Source organism: Platalea leucorodia, assembly GCF_965183815.1.
Source record: "Platalea leucorodia genome assembly, chromosome: 4".
NCBI lineage: Eukaryota > Metazoa > Chordata > Aves > Pelecaniformes > Threskiornithidae > Platalea > Platalea leucorodia.
In genome coordinates this window covers 111361818-111375334 of record NC_138826.1, presented here as the reverse complement: position 1 = coordinate 111375334, position 13517 = coordinate 111361818, and positions in this window count along the sequence as shown.

Genomic DNA, 13517 nt, shown 5'->3' with positions numbered 1-13517 from the left:
CAGAAGTTGCATGGACAGGTAGCTGTAGTGGACAATTATATTAAAATTTCCCTGTAGGGGAAGTTTCCTAGAATTCCCGTTATTCACTACGTGGCTTGGACTTTGGTATGTGAAGGGTTTAGTTATCATTGTAATTATCATTTTACATGGCAAAGTACAGGCCACTAGCACCACTCGGCTGCTTGTACAACCGAGGAGCACCTCACACAAGGACACAGAAAGATCTTGGTCTCTTCTGAATGTCACTGGGGGTTTTGGTCTGATGGTATCTCATGGCAGGGAGTTTCACAGTTCTGATCTGAATCTGAATTCTCTCAGTGCCAGGAGGCACACAAGGCGCGAACATCGTTCTTCCACTTCGATCGGTCTGCGGCTGCGTGCTCTGGAGTCCCAAGGGCCACAGCGCAGTCTTCTGTTGGTTTTTTCCTCAAGACATGACCGATCCAGTTCCATCTCCTCCTCCTCCTCACTTCATTACTGATTTTCTCCATCTCCGAGTTGATGCTCGTCGTTTCTGCAACTTTTTTTATTTTTTTTTTTTTTTTTTTCCGGGAGGAGGTAGTTGGCCTCCTGCCCAACCCCCATGACTTGGAGGGCCAGTGGTTTTTCTGTCAGGGTGGCCTAGTTTCACAGTTCAGCTGGACATATTTCCCATTTCCAGGCCTGTGTGTACATCATGCACTTCAGCTTGAACAAAAAGGAAAGCGAGGTAGGACTTTGTCCCACAGTTCATCAAGCAGTAAAACGTAGTCACTGTTTTGCCAGGTAAATAAGCTAATTCACAGCACAAAGACTGTCTTGAGGTCTTCAATCTGAAAACCTTCACTCCAGTAGTGAAAGATGCTGAAATTGAAATCAATCTAGAAATCCTCTGTATACAGCCCTGGGGCTTCTTCAGGTCCTGCCCCCGTCTACCACCCGAGCTAACCGCTGCATAGGTAGCAGGTTGGATTTACTGTACTTTGCTTTGTCAGCAAGGAGCATAAATAGTAACTGTAACAAGTTCTCAGGCAAATTTCTAAATCACTGCTCTATCAATCTATCTAACTGGGAAATTAGACTGAGCAGGTCTATGCAGAAATAAGTAAATAGGAAGACAAAGTATCAACATACATTCCCTATATATTTTAGTCCTGTGCCTATAATGATAATCAGTTACCTCTTATTTTGGCTTGAGCAACAGTGCTGATTTCCAGTCAGGACAGCTCACCCTACCAGCATGCTCTGCTACTGAGCATTTCAGTCAAAGATTTGCTCTTTGCTTTAGTTTTTGATAGCATCATCATTTTAAAATCACCTTGTGTGTTGAAGCCTTCAGGATGCCTTCATGAAAGACTTTTGTAACAGAATAATCTAAGGGCTAAACTGAAATTTAGTGATGGCTCAAAATCTGCAAGATGGGTACTTTTCCCTGCCCAAACACGAGAAGAAGAACTTATTAGATGTCTGCTAAAAATGATTGACAGTGAATATCTGTATCTATCTGCATTAATATTGTTCTAATTTGTGAGCTTTAATGTTTCCGTGTTTGCTATGAGAAGAGGCTGTGGTTAGTTAATCCAAGAGCTACAGAGAGCACTCTTAATGTTGCAGGAGGCATGACATGTCACTTTTTAAAGTTTTAAAACAAAAGAGTTTTCCACACAGGCCTCCCAGACCGTGGGTTTGGAAGCTGTGCTTGGGAAACAGCACCTCTCAAGCCATTGCTCAAGCCAATGAGAACCAGCTTGTTCAAGGTGTGCCTTATACACACCCTGTTCTGCTATATAATTCATGGTAATTATATGCTCACTGAAAACACAGAACAAAACCATAACTAGGAACAAATAGACAGTCTGGGAAAAAAATCTTTGGTCTGTAACAGTTTTTAAATAGATGCCATTTGTTTGCTCCTGCAAAAGCTATCCTTAAAGCACAGCTGGCCTCCTGTTTCTTGCCTGCAACCAGCCTCACCCTTGCCAAACCTTCCCAAGAGTGGGCAGGTGTCAGGTGGGAAAAGAAAGAGGTTCCCCGGGGAAACCTAACCCTCCCAAACTGGCATTCACACAGTTTTTTTTTTTTTTAAGAGGTGGGGGTTTGCTTCCCTAGAACCTGGCAGCACCTCTGGTTTGATGTGTGGAGCAAGCAGGCGAAGGAGGCTTGAACAGCTGCCAGGCAGAGCTGAGCGGGGCTTGCTCTCTCCTTGTGCTGGTGTGAAGGGAGCCCAGCACCACGCAGCTGGAAGGGTAGGGTTGGTGACTTCTGCTTCCTTTTAAAACAAAAAGCCAAGGTGCCAGAGTGGGAAGGGCAGAGCAGCAGGCCCATGGTGCCAGCAGGGATCTTACCTGCTTCTGGGTGCCGTGAACGTATGGCTACACCCTCTCCTCCTTGCATTGAGGCCATAAACCTGACCTTTATGCAGTTGCTGGAGTCTCTTATTGTTCCCGGTTTAGTCATAGCGAAGTATAAGTTTACTTTGAATTGCTGGCTTTGGTTTTATTTCTCAAGAGTTTGTTTCCTAAGGAGAAAAAGCATGAACTCATAACTCTCCCAGTTAGAAGTACACAGGCTATTTAACTTAGTGTACTTGCAATACCGTATTTTTAACAATTAGTCGCTACTAATTAGTTAATTACACTGTCACTAGTGTAGCTATGAATAGATGTTAAATTCTATTGCTGAGTGCAGTGACAGAATTAAACCCACGTGCAATGAGGTAACACTCCCTACAGACTCTCCCACGCTCCCCACAGTTGTTACTACAGGAAAGATGCAAAAACAAAGCCAGCCTTTTCCAAAATATTTTATGTCATGACATCATTTTGAAATTATACCCCTTAAAGAGCCCCGATGACACCCACTGGTGACTGACAGTAAGCAGTGCAGCCGCAGCCACGGAGGTTGGTGTTTGTTGGACACACCAGGGCAGGAGCGTGTCTTTAGCAATCCCCCAGCCCAGCTGGGGATGTGCAGCTCTGCACAGCTCCTGGATCACTGCAGTATCAGCTCTTGGGAGTCCCGTTGCGTATCTTATGGGTGTGCTTGCGGAGGGAGCGGTGCATCCTTGGGATTATGGTACAGCCCACCGGGCTGCTGGTTCCCATGAACCAGAAACTGATGCATACAGCTACAGGCATAAGTCCTATGTATCCATGCTGAGATAAACGCGTATCCATGCGCTGTCATGTTTTTACTTCAGCTACTACTTGATATGACGAGTGTGTCCTTCATATGATAGTACACATATATTTTCAAGAGACTGGGAGGAGAAAACCCCTTTGCCTGCTGAGGTCCATAGGTGGTGCAGATGAGACTCTAATCCCAAGACCCAGAGAGCAGAAGCTGTACAGCAGTTTTACTTCTCCACCACAAAGCAGCTGAGACCTGCCCAGTACAATGGGGAACCAGCATGGTTACAGATGTCCTGAATCAGGCTTTTTTGTCAGCCTCCATGTCGGTGTCCCATGCCCAGCAGGAGCTGGACATGGTCCTGCCGTGGCTCTGGCAGAGGTGAGCACCAGCAGTCCCCAGACCACGGCCTTTGCAGCTACACTGATAACGCTCTGCACCCCTGTAGCTTTAGGGGGAATGAGAGCCCTCCAGCCACGTGGCCTTCGAAACGTTAATGCACACCAGCTACATATCACACACAGGCACTGTGGTTATTTTGTGAGTACCCAGACTTTGTACCACCCTTATTCAATGGCCTGTGCATATATTCAGATGTATGTACTCATACAGACAAATTCTGCTGTCTTTTCTTGGTAAAAGACACCATAAATCTGTAAGAATGAATCAAAATGCCACTCACTAAAAAAAACCAAACCCAAACAGCAAAACATTCATATAAAGAAAAACATCCGAAACAAGTCACCTGATATTTTAGAAAGGAAAATAATATTCCAAGAAATGATCTTAAAGTGGGTGGCGATAGTTGCAACAGTGAAGCTACAGATGATAGATAGAATATGGCAGAAACAGCTGCAGGTAACCCAGAGCGTTTCTTTTCAGTTGATGAATACGCTTTATGAAGACTGCCTGATAGGGTAAAAATGTAGAAGGATTATAAAGGACAGAAATAAAGAGCTCTAAGTAAGTGGACTAAACTATGATGTTTTGCAAATCAGAGGATGTGGAAGGAATTTGAATAGCTGAGTTTCATCACCTTCCAGTTCACATAAGTGGTGCAATGCTGAATAATTTCAAGGGGAGAAGAAATAATTCTATTATAAGGAAAATTTAATCTAGCCATGGTAGCATGGTGTCACTGAAGATCACTTAGGAAACTCACAAATTTAAAAGGAGTAAGACATTTGAATGACATTTTACTATAGACATCTTTATGTAAATTTACCCACATAACCAATGATACATGTATCTTCAAGTCTGGAGCTATTTAAATAATACATGACGATAGCTGATGCAGAATCATTCTAAGTTGATTTACCTGTTTGTTCCCTTCTTTTGAAATGTTAATTACATTGTGACAGAAAACTTGATGCTGTGAGACAAAGTGGAAGGGTTTCAAGACCAAAAATATGAACAGTAATATTATGTGGATTGATAATCAGAAGAAAACAAAGCCAACAGTAGTGGGTTTTAGCCATAAATGCTGAAAAAATAATTAAGGTTACACATGATCTGTCATCATGATAATGAAGGCAACTCTCATGGAAAGCAACGTTTTCTTTGAAAACCTCCCTCCTAAAAAAAACCCAAAAACAACAACAACAAAAAACCCCCCCAGAACACAACAGAAAAACAAACAAAAAGAAGTGTACAGCTTTCACATTTGTAAGAAAAGCTTGAAAATTTAATGTGAGTGTAGAATCAGAAGGTAAATGCAATTAATCCCCTTATTTTTAGAAGTGCAAGCATTTGGAGTTTGGTCTTCTGGTTTCTTAAGCCTGTCCTGTAAGTGTTGATGAATTGCCACTCCAGTGAAAGCAGTGAGGCTTATCTGTGAAGCGCATAACTCCACTGGGAGAGTAAGGGTAGTAGAATCTGGCCTGAATGAATCAGACAGATAATCATAATTACGTTAACCAGGTGCCTGAGGCATTACCATAGTGTGCACAAAACTCTGAGAGAAGTTGAGCTCTTGATGAACCAGCTACGGAGCTGGGATGCTCCTTGCTGCTAAGGATCAATTCCTCTGTGGCTGGATAAACTGTGCAAAAACACTAAAACCAAGACATGCGGAAGATACAGCATATGGAGACACTTCGGCATCAAAAAATAGCATTTAGCACTAGGTGGTGCTCTTTTCTCTACTAAATTACTATTCAATAGTTGTGAGAGGAATGGGCTTTTTTTATGACGCTGTGCCCCATTTGTTACAGTAGGACTTCACTCAAAGAACAGAAAACTCGTCCGCAAAAATGTAAAGCAAACCAGCATGCTTTCCTGTGTTGATTAGTCATCACCCGTAAGCCCAGAGATACGTATCAGGTCATGCAGTCCATTTCTGTGAGCGCTCACTGCCGTTGCTCCTGGTCCTTTTTTCCCAGTGCTATTGGCAGCGTCCCAGTGGTGAGGGATTTCTCACCTCCCTAAAGAGATTCTCTTGAATCTGTATGTAGGTCACTATCATGAAATTTGTTCCTGAGATCCTCTATGTTCCCTTTACTTTTGTATTCTTCTCAGTCACAGTCTGTGTTCCACCCTAAGTCATTCTTTGTTCATTCCCTCCATATATTTCTGTTCTTTAGCAGAAATAGCGGCTCTGTGGCTGTTATTTAGTCAGGGATACATACACATAATGAGTTATTTTTAAGTCTTTTCCCTTGTATAGCAGTCATTACAGGTCTTCCTCATTCCTGTTATTTTTCTATAAACAGCCTCAAATCTGACAATGCTTTTATTAGCAGAGCCTCATAAGAATCTTTGCTAAGATCTATGTTTTCCCTGAAAAGCCAGACAATGAGGTAACAACTTTAATAGCTGTGAAAGGATCTAGAAGGATCTCCTAATACAGAACGACTCAGTGATAACAAGTGGTAAATGAAATTCAGAACACAAAGACAGAGGAGAAAATGGTCTTTCATTTTGCGGGGGAAAAAAAGGTATTTCATTATTACCATACAGGAAGAAGATGTTAGATGGTGGATAACAAATGTCAGCTCAGTGCCTGTCAAGCAGACAAACATAAACTCAGGACTTACTTGCAAAAGGACTAGGAAAAACAGAGAACATCCTTGAGCTAGGTTAAGAATCCATGGTGCAGCCTAATCTTGAGTGCAGCTTCCAATGCAGCTGCCTGATCTCAGGCAAGATGTGACAGAGCTGGCAGAGGTCCAGAGAAGGGCAGTAGAAGTGCTCAGATATGGTTTGAGGAGAAATCAAATGGAATTAGAGCCTTCAGCTGGAAAAAGAGACAGCTGCAAAGTCATGGCTAGTTTGCTATCCACTCTTCCTTTCAGTGTCAGCCCTGAAATTAAGGAATAGTTTTCATGCACTTTTGGGGGAGTGAGTCCTTTTGGTGCTATCCCAAACAATTATCGAACTCATACTGTATTAACAGACTCTTCTGTCTTCTTCCATCTATATTTTTCTGAGTCTCGGTGAGTGGCTTCTTAAAGCCAGTTCCTTTTTGTTCTTTATGCTCCCTTCCAAGTCCACCATGCTGGTTGCTGGCCCCTTTGGTGAGAGCAGCACCACTTAGGACTTAACCCATCAGAACATTAAGGAATGCCCTGCTGGGTCAGACCAACAGCCACAAATGCTATTGCTGCCTGATGCCTGTGATGGCACTGGGGTAGCTGCACGGGTCCTGGCCATCTGCCTTGATCAAGTCACGAGTTCTGAAGGCCCTAGCAGTCCCCGAGGCTCCCAGCAGAACATTGCCTGAGACAGGGCAGGCAGATCCAGATAGCAAAGCCTGAAGAGTGACAATATCGGAGACGCTGTTTAAGGAGAGCACGTGTACCTGGCCTCTTCCTCTGGTCCAATCTCCTAAGATCACAGTCATTGGAACTGTCTGTTCCTTTTATTGTTTGTTTATAGAGGCATTGTTCACAAATCTTGTCTAATCCCTTTTTATGCCTGTTAATAGCCTGCTTTCCCAACCTCCTGTGGCAATGAATTCCAGAAGTTCATTACCCGCTGTGCACAGAAGTGCTCTTTCCTTTCAGGAGCAAACTACATCTATGCTCCCTGTCCATAAATGCAAATTTATGTAAGATTCAGCCTGCCACTGTTCCGAGCATTATCCTTTGGCCTAAGTGTTCCCAAGCAATACATCCACAATGAGTGGTATGGAAACAGCCTCAAATAAATATTACAGAAAACAACGCTCATTTTGTTGCATTTTTCCGGGGGAAGGTGAGGAATGGTTGTTTAGCCATGGCTGCCACCCGGACAAGTGAACGCCTCTTCTCTGCCTACGTGTAGCCCAGCACAGACCTGGAAGCACGTGTTTTCTCGTGGGAAGGGGTGGGGAGGCTTGCAGCCTGCCGCAGAGCTTGGCACAGCAGCCCTGGCTGCTGCTGCCATGGTACAGCACATGGTACAGCAGCGGTCCTTCTGCAAACCCTCTTTGGGAACTCCTGCTTCTCACATCTCCTGGCCTGTTGCATCACCATTTCAACTACACTTTTTATTTCATCAGTCTGTGTGAGAGTGCCAAGCCAGGCTGCACACACATAGAGAGTAAAGCAACTCGTGCCATGCTTAATCTACAGCTGTCGTCCCTTAATTTATAAATTCCATGATGCTACCAAAATAAAGACTCTCAGTTTTGTCTTGCAAGACCTATCCTTTACCTGCCCAGCCCTCTGTTATGCAGGTGACTCTCCACCCACTCGGCTCTTCCCCAAGCTCCCGTGCTGCCTGTGGCTTGTGGTCCCAGTATTGTTTAGGTAATTAGTCATGTCTTCACCCACCTCCCATCCTTGTTTTTTTGTTATTACTATTTATTGTTTTTATTGCGGTAATGCCTAAGGACGCCAATTAGGAAACAGGACTTCATTGTAAAAAACTGTACAACAAGCTCTAACCCAAAGAACTCACCATCTAGGGCTTTGGCATACCACGGCTAGTGAATATGTAGACAAGTGGGAGGAAGCCTGGGAGAACAACACAGGAGGACAAGGTGTTTACACAGAGTAATCATAAAACTGGTCACCAACTAACCTCTACTAATAGTCATTAGCAGGCTCTGCAGGGAAACAGAAAATTTCCTGGCCTCATTGGAGCTAATTTCATCTGGGTATTTTACCACACATGGAGAACATAAAATTTATTTCATCTGGAACGTGCTAGGGGTTTGATGCTTGGTGTTTAAATATATAAATTCATTTTTTTTCTATCTTATCTAGGGCAGACTGGCAAGGCTGCCCAGAGGAGGCTGCCCTGCGACTGGTGATGCTGTGCTCGCCATACACATACAGGACTCCCATCATTCAGTACCTTTCACAAGGCTGAACCAAAAATTGAAAGCATGGTGGTGATGGGGGAAGGGTAAAGGACAGAGGAAGGATGAGGATACTATTGGGAGGGACATTATGAAAAAACCATCATGTTGGGTAACTGTATCCTTAAGGGAAGATTTGTGTTGTGCAACTGCGACACATTCAAGTCTGAACAGCTGGTTCTGGTGAGAGGCAGCAGAAATTAATTTCCCGTACAGCTTTTGTATTAATAATTCATCTCATTAAGGTGTGGTCTAATAGTGTTTGCACAGGCACAGGAGTCAGCCCTAATACTGGTTCTGACAACCATTTCTTCTACAGGCATCTGCAATTCCCATGTCCTTCTTGCCTCAATTTCCCCATACAAGAAAGGGGAAGATCCGTACTTGCTTTGGTTCAGATCTGCAAAACAGCTGGCCAACTACTCTGTTCCTTTGGAGATATTTTGTAGTCTTTTGCAACAGCATGAAGAAAGCAGAGCATTCAGTCACCCTGATCTAGTAGCATTCTGGGTTTATTCAAGGCGTTAGTGGATCAGGCCCAAAGATCAGGTTTAGAAGCGTAAGTTTCTGACCCACGGGACGGAGTCTCTTGCAAAAAACTGCAGGACCTGGCTACACCTCAGGAGATATTTAATAACCCAAAGTCACAGTAATGTCTTGTCCTGCTAAGACTTAGTTATTTTCTTCTTCATACTGTGCTAGATTTGAATAGTGTTATCATAAAAGCTTAAACTAAATTGCATTACTGTAAAGGCTACTTTCTGATCTTTTGTCCCCTCGTCTCCATTATTTATATTCTTCCTGTAATACCTGAAGGGACTTCCAGTTGCCAGGGTGAATTTGCAAGATTTTATGCAAAACAGCTGACTGCAACAAATTCTTAAAACATGGTAACACAAAAGGCATGTTCATCCTTAGTGTAAATCCACTGATTTGAGTCATGAGTCTGTTAAGATCACGCAGGGGAGGTTTTCCCCAGAGATGTGTTTTAGCCCTGTTCTCTTTCTTATGCTCTCTTCTACTCTAGCGGCACTGGTTTGGTGGGGATGTAATGTATGTGTGTACTACATGGGCTACAATGCAATGTGTATATTTATACCAAAATATTTATCCTGATATAATCATCTTAGTGTAGACAGCAGTTACAGTAGTACAAACTACAGCAGTCCTTAGGCCCAGAAGAAAGATAGATAAGTGTATGGGTATAAGCACATTTTTGTCGTACAACACAAACACTCTGAGCTGCCAGGAGCAGACGAAAACTGTACTGCTTTGTTAACAGTGGTATAGTTAACACAGTACAATTTGTGTGTGTAAAAAGCATTAGTACATAAAGAAATTCTTGCTTTCTTCATCAAGTGTAGTGGCACAGCTAGCAGCTCTATTCCCACTGAATCCTCTGCTCAGCTCCAGATATGATCCCTTAGTCCTGTGTTTCTTTCCATTATATTTTCTCCTTTTCAGTTCATTCATTTTGTGGAAGGCGAATGGAAAAAACCCATCTCCTTTCTTCTCGCTTCGGAGGTGCCTGATGCTGCTTTTCCTCCTGTGCTCACCAGCTCCAGAAATGACCCTGCGGAGCCCTTGCTTGGCTTTGACTCCAGAGACCCCTCTTCCTTCTCCACCCTGTCCTTTCTGGTTTCTCTACCATCTTCTCTCCACACTTGTCTGTACTAAACCAGCCTGTTTCCTTTCCTTGTCCAGTGTTATTCTGATTAAATAAAGATCACCTTGCACTCCTTTCTTCCTTCTCAACTTTGAAATTACCTTCCCCCATCCTGTTGCGAGCCAGGCAATAATTTCCTTCAGCAGCCTGCTTTCTTTTCCACAGTTATTCGAAGCAAAGACTCCCCTGTTGTACCTTTTTGCCTGCCAGTTTAGAGTGGCTTAACACTTTTCTTTCCTCATTGTTATTTAATCAAAAGTCTCAGTGAGCAATGGGAAGAAAATGGAAAGCATTTGAAATGCCTTTTATAAGCTTGACTGCTTTCCAAGACCTGTAGCTTGAAATGAGAAGCCAGTCAGATAAGAAAAAAACTACTTCTAGAAAGTCCTTAAAAATCAGTATGCAATAGGTTTTAGAAGTTTAGTTTAGTGTGTAGTGAAGATCTTTCAAAAGCTGACTACGGAAAAGCCTAAGGTTCATGTAAGCTTGAGGCATCATATGGAAAACGCAAACAGAAGTTTGACTTTGCCAAACAGAAACCTGGAAGCACTGTGTACATTAATGATGAAGACTTTAGTGTTTATTAAATAAAATTATTATTGCTGACAAGTGATTGTTGCTGACTTAATTCCCATCAGCAACAGCTCATGAAACCCAGTTTCATGGGAGTCCAGTTACCCTTCCTGGGTCAGAAGATGCTGGAATACAAGCAGTTATCGGGTCACACAGTTCACAGAATTATGACAGACCCGGACAAGGAGAAAACTATAGAGAAAATCTGGGATCACTTACATGAGCAAAAATCTCCACATTTTTCAAACTATCATATGAATGAATGTGAAAAAAAAAATTCTGATTAGAATGGATATATGATATGATATTTGCATATACATTCATGGTGCGTCATTCCAAAATCACTGAATAAATTGTGGTTTGTATGTGGCTAAAAAGAGTATATTTAATATATACATTCAAGAAACAATAGTCACTGATGAGATTATATACTAGCTGTTCATTTCATGTGTGTGAATTGGATAAAACAGCATGAATTATGCAGATGAGTAGATTTGATGACCTTCAGAACAAGGCATCAATACTGTTCTTCCGTAATGCTTGAACATTTCATGTTCCCCGGTCTGTATCCAAAAGAATATCTGCCTTCCATAGCGGTGGGCCTAGTATTTAACTTGACAAAAACCACTGATTTTGCTTGAAGCCTTCTACCAGTCATGGTGCAATTGCTCAGATTGATACAGATATTAACTAGAAATTAGTGATTTCGTATGTTATTGCCTGTCTCAACAAAACAGTGTCGCCTCCACTACTCAGCAGAATATCACAACCATATAATGAATGTCAGGCTGTTACCTGATAAGGCTTTGTACAGTGAAATCTGAAATAAAAGATCGTTGTCAAACCATTATGGAATAGATCATCACAGTTATGAATTGTCTCAGTGTCAATATTTTCTAACACCTTTATGTTATTCCCATCAAGAGAATCTCTTCTCTGAACTAAATGATAGTTTCAGCAGGTCAAAGAAATAGGCAACCCCCTAGCATGGCCCACATTAATAAGTCGAATCTTTGATTAAACTGGCTTATTTAGCACTGGTAAATTATCACAGTTAAAAAATCTGAAGTAAGGGCTCTACTATTTAAGTGGTCTTGCATTATTTTAATTAGATCATTTCCAAACCAACTGGTACAGCATAGGCAAGGCCTAGACAACTTGTCTGCAAACACACATATGCCGAAAAACAGAGCTCTGACTCCTAAGTGGAGTCCACTTGGCTCATTCAGGTTGTGTACAGCTCTGATTTCAGGCAGCTTCTGATGCTTTAAAGGAACTTTATGGGCAGCTTCACCATCTGTACAGGGTGTGCATGTGTGTGCGTGTCAGTCACAGCCCTCACCCTTCCAAACGCAGGTCTTTGTTTGGTTGCCCCAGTGGATGAAGCTCGTGGTGCTGCGTCATATGGCAGGAGAATGGAGGAGGAGAAAGCCTGACAGCCGTCACCCGGGACGGCTGCCAGGGAGGGATGCTCCTAGCAGTCCTCCTCTAAGCACCGAGCAGGGACCAGAGTTGTAGTCTGTCCCCTCTCTGGGAACCTCTGCGGTTGATCAGGGGTGACCCGATGTGGCTGGTACCTGTGGTGTCAGAGCCACAGGAGAGACGGGGTGCTCCACTGCAGGTCCTGCCTGTCGGCATGCTGACTAAGGAGCGTGAGGAGAGGAGACCTTCTGGGAAACATCACTCATTAGCTGTGAGATTGGACAAATCTGTAAATATTACAATACAGCTTTATTAAAGATAAACAAGACTTTGGCAGTATGGCTACATATGTAGACAATGAAAGAAAAGGAGCGATTGTGCCCTTATTTATTCAAGTTAATCCTTCAACGAGATGAATAGAATGCTGGATAGCAGAGGTCGACCACATTATAGGAACTGAAAAGCAGAAGAATTGATTTAAGTTTCCTGCGGCAGCCAAGTTAACAGTATAGCAGACTGCTTGTTTACATTGGACAGGTTGGGAAAAAACAAAATAAAACAGTTTATTCCAACAAAAGGATTGTATGCTTTCTGGAAATGGGGAAAACAGAGAAAAATCTGCCATTAAAGGAAGAGGATCTATGTCTTTCTCCTGTTTTACATCTGAATGGTCACAAATCAGGCAATTTGCATGAAACATGGCAAGAAGCTAAATGTAACTTGCTATGTCAGTTTCAGAGGAGTCTGGCATTGGAGTGAAATATTTAAGATAGAAAATATGCACGTAATACTGTAGGACTGAAATAACCATAAATTAGAAGGGAATAGTTTTACTATAGCGCCAAAATTTATGGCTTCCTGTTTAATCCCAATGTGGATAACAAATTCTTGTCATTAAGGTCCCAAACCTGTAACTACCAACCCATCTGTATACATACGTTAAGTTCAGGAGGACTTCTGCCAGACTTTTTAATCTGCTAACTTCATTTTCAATGTGGAAGAGAGAGGGCTGGATGTGGCCAGGCTGAGGCAAATGTCTAGGGGCACACAAGGGCCAGAAAAGAAATGGCCCTGGCAAGATCTAGAACACGATCCTGGGTCTGAGCAGCCAGGACTGAGAAAGGTGCAGGCAGCTCCTCGGCTGCTACTGGGGGCTGGGTTTTTAGCACCGCTCACAGGGCGAACCGGAGGCACTGACTTGGCAGGATTCTGTAGGCGTGCTCAGGGTGATGCGGGTGAGCTTTGCTGTACTGGGGCCTATCCAGCAAAAGATGCTGCATGAAAGAAATGCAGACTGATTGTGCCAGGGTACAAGTTTGGCTTGAGTGTGTTTGTTACATTAACCTTGTAGCTGCGTCAGCTGAAAAAAAGTATTGGATACTTTTGGATAAGAAAGTATCCAAGTTACTAAAGCTTTTTCAGCGAAAACATAGCGACCTTTGCCTTTTCCATATTTGCTTGAGC